General features: G+C 44.5%; 1 pseudogene; it reads left to right on the forward strand.

The window, feature by feature from the left end:
* Positions 1–354: 354 nt before the first annotated feature.
* On the forward strand, positions 355–3,464 carry LOC147424558 (uncharacterized; annotated as a pseudogene).
* Positions 3,465–4,085: the final 621 nt, after the last annotated feature.

The following is a 4,085-nucleotide window of genomic DNA, read 5'->3' on the forward strand; positions in this document are numbered from 1 at the left end:
AGAGACGTGGTGACTGTAATTGAGCAACGGATCATACACGTGGGCGTGCAGCAACTATGGAGGCGGAGTCGAAGCCTGGGGACAAGGCGATGCCGATGCATGGAAGTGGCAGTGAGAAGTCTCTCTCTCTCTCTCGCTCTCTCTCTCTCTCTCTCTCTCTCTCTCTCTCTCTCTCTCTCTCTCTCTCTCTCTCTCTCTCTCTCTCTTCTCCATCGTCATCTCTCTCCTTCTCTGAAGGACGGGTGCATAGTCTTTCTATCTGTGACTTTGAAGGACAACAATGGGGCCAGGGCCTCCTCCATGATGGGAGAAGTATAAGGTGCAACACCAACACGAGATTGGGCAAGGCCACCCATGAAGGCCAAAGGTGGAGAGTCTCTACCCTCCATAAAAGTAAAGGGCGAGATCAGAGTAGGGAAGGGATTGGGAGTGCTCTCCATCCTCTCTAAAAAACCTTCTTCACATGTAGCTGGATAAGCAAGATTGCCACCACCTCTTATGAGTTTGTGAGTGGCCATGGCCTGGCACATGCTACAAGGCAGTTTGAAGCCACACATTTCTAATCTCTCATTTGATTTGTGTTGCAGTTGTTCTCACTAAGTTTGAATGGCGGTCACAGTAGACACATGACTTCCTTACACACAAATACAGTACCACACCTGCCGGTTCCATGGCAATTGCTTGCAGTCGAATCGCAGATCGTAACCTCATGGGTGAGAAACCAATCCCTAAGCATTGCATGTAAATAAAGTCGTAAAGCACCTTTCATTCTTCATTATGTGCTTAAAATTCTGTTTTCTTGAGAAAGGAGCTAATAGTGGTGCAACCCATCATCCATGTTGTTTGTGAATTTTAGGGCGCAAACAAGCTGGGGACTACTAGACAAAAGAGCGAGCTTTTGGCATTCGAGGGGCTGAGCAGTTGCTTATTAGAAAGGTATCGGGTAAATCCATGCAAAGTCATTATTATGAGAACTAGATCATTGCATATAGCACATGGTGTTGCCTGCACTAGCCCTACCTACTACCTATTATAGAAAATCTCCACTCCTGCAAGTTGGTGCCGTCTGGCAGCCTCTATCCTCTCACACCCACACACCTCTTGGCTCGCGTATCGTAGGCAATCGCATTGTTCCAAGTTTTTGGTATGTAGGCTCTGTAGAGCTTATGTCGCTATTTAGAAGTTATGTTGGTCTTGAAATGTTTCTATTATTTTTAAGTGAGGATGAGGGTACACTGTATCACAATGTATGCCAAGGTTTTCTGGATGCTTGAGATGTTTTCTAATTTAGTAGCCATAAGCTTTTGTGATAATGTGGATATTTTTAGTAGAGCATTATAGATTGTGTTAGCTAATCAGAGGTATGTTCTCTTTATTTTTGCTTCATCCAAGTTCATTTTGTTTTCTTGGTTGAATATGGAGTTGATTGTATCATATCTGCGGATTACTACCATAATTCAATAACTTACATTTCGCATTAGGTGATTTTTGAGCGGATACGAAGTAAGGGTGTCTCTCTAGATACAATCACATGTGCTATAAGCTGTTTTCAGCTGACGCGAAGAGAGGGAGATGCATGTTGTCTCATGGAGTGCACCGATTGCGGGATATACCCAACAGGGTCAAGGCCAAGAAGCTCTGGGTTGTTTTAGATAGATGCGAAGCGAGGGTGTCTCTCCAGATGCAATCACATACAATTGCACCTTGAAGGCATGTGGCATTACAAAAGATGCTGATATGGAAAAAGAATGTATTGGTTGTAGAATATGCCCAACTTGGTTAGGGCAAAATAGCTCCAGGTGTTTTTGAGCGGATATCAAGCAAGGGTGTCTCTCCAGATGCAATCACATATGCTCTAGGCTGTTTTCAGCTAATGCGAAGGGAGGGTGTCTCTCCAGATGCATGTCGTCTCATGGAGTGCACCGATTGCAGGATGTACTCGACAAGGTCAAGGCCAAGAAGCTCTGGGCTGTTTTCGACGGATGTGAAGAGAGGGTGTCTCTCTAGATGCCATCGCATACGTTTGCATCTTAAAGCCTTGGGCTGTTTTCGACGTATGCAAAGCAAGGGTGCCTTACCATACGCTTGGAAAATAAGCTCTGTGTTGTTTTGATGAATGCAAAACGAGGGTGTCCCTCCAAATGAACCAAGTCTGGGATATGTCGAGACCTCCTTGCTGGTGGCAGATGCGAAGCGAGGGTGTCTCTCCAAATGCAATTACATATGCTTGCATCTTGAAGGCAAGGGTCCGAGTCAGGAAGCTCTCGGTTGTTTTCAGCAGATGCAGAGAAAGGGCATCTCTCCAAATGCAATCATGTATGATTGCATCTTGAAGGCATTGGGCATTACACAAGATGCTGATATGGGCAAAAGAATTCATGATGATATTGTTAGGAATTTCGGGGCTGAAAGAAAACGTCGTGCTTTTGGACTTCCTTGGTTGCCATGTATGTCACATGTGGCGCAATTCATAAAGCACGAAAAGTGCTTGAGGAGCTTCCTGTTCGGGATGTTGTTTCTTGGAGTGCATTGGTTGCGGGATACTCCAACGCAGGACCAAGAAGCTCTGCTGTTTTCGGTGGATGCGAAGCAAGGATGTCTCCATCTATGCAATCATATATGTTCTGGACTGTTTTCAGCTTTTGCGAAGCGAGGGTGTCTCTCCTGCTGCAATGTTGTCTCAAGGAGTGCATTCATTGCAAGATATGTCCAACAGGGTGTGGTCAGGAAGAGAGAGCTGTTTTCAACATATTCAGAGAGAGCATCTCTCCAAATGCAATGATGTACACTTGCACCTTGAAGGTATGTGGCATTACACAAGATGCTGATATGGGCAAAAGAATTCATAAAGCACAAAAACAGCTTGAGGGGCTTCGTGTCTCAGATGTCGTCTCTTGGAATGCATTGATTGCAGGATATGTCCAACTTGGTTAGGGCCAAGGAGCTCTGGGCATTTTTTAGTAGATGTGAAGCGAGGGTGTCTCTCTAGATGCAAACACATACACTCTAGGTTGTTTTAGCTGATGCGAAGGGAGAGTGTCTCTCCATATGGATGTTGTCTCATGGAGTGCATTAATTGAAGAATATTTCCAATAGGATCAGGTTCTTGAAGCTTCGGGCGGAGTTCAATGAGGGTGTCTCTTTATATGCTTGGCCAAGAAGCTTTCGGCTGTATTCGACAGTTGCAAAGCGGGGGTGTCTCTCTATATGCAATCACATATATTCTGGGCTGTTTTTGGTGGATGAGAAGCGAGTGTGTCTCTCGAGATGCAATGTTGTCTCAAGGAGTGCATTGGTTGCAGGATATGTCTATGGTTGAGGGTTCTCAACTCTGTGGTTTTGTGTTTGTGTCCTACATTTTGCATATATCAAATATCACCGTTGCTTCTCAGTGTTTGAAGAGTAAGATGTGTGAGGGTCAGTTTGAGGATGGATTGTGGGTGGATGGATACCAAACCAAGTAGCTTGTGAAGCGAGGGTGTCTCTCCAAATGTAATCACATACGCTTGCATCTTGAATCTTTGGGCTCTTTTGGGCGGATGCCAAGCGAGGGTGTCTCTCTAGATGTAATCACATATGCTTGCATCTTGAATCTCCGTGTAACATTTAATGGCCTAATAACTTGTGTGTAGCGGAAATGAGCATGAACATAGTGGGCATTTCATTAGAATAGATTCCTAATGAGAATTACAAGAGTGCTTGGGTGGAGAGAGAAACAAAAAGCATAACACCTAGTTAGATAGCATCAACAATACTTTCAAAAGAGAGAGAAATTAAGCTATTGACAACAGTTGAGGACCGGATTTGCATGGAGCCGGTCCCCCCTCCAAAAGGCTTTGTATTATGGTTTCTCCTATCAAGAGAGACATTGTACAATACAATTCTTTGTGTTCCTCCAAGACTAGCTAGTGCAATGAAGATGAAAGCTTCATGCACTAAGCAAAACACTTAACAAACACAACTTTAATTATCCCCGTTCTCAGACCCAAGACCTCACACACCTTCGAAGATGGTGAGAGCTAGCAGGGTATGAGAGTAGATTGAGAGGAAGGAGTATCTTACGAGAAAGATGTACATCTCCTCAC

This window comes from Adiantum capillus-veneris, chromosome 25 (genome assembly GCF_014529385.1).
Source record: "Adiantum capillus-veneris isolate H3 chromosome 25, ASM1452938v2, whole genome shotgun sequence".
Classification (NCBI taxonomy): Eukaryota; Viridiplantae; Streptophyta; class Polypodiopsida; order Polypodiales; family Pteridaceae; genus Adiantum; species Adiantum capillus-veneris.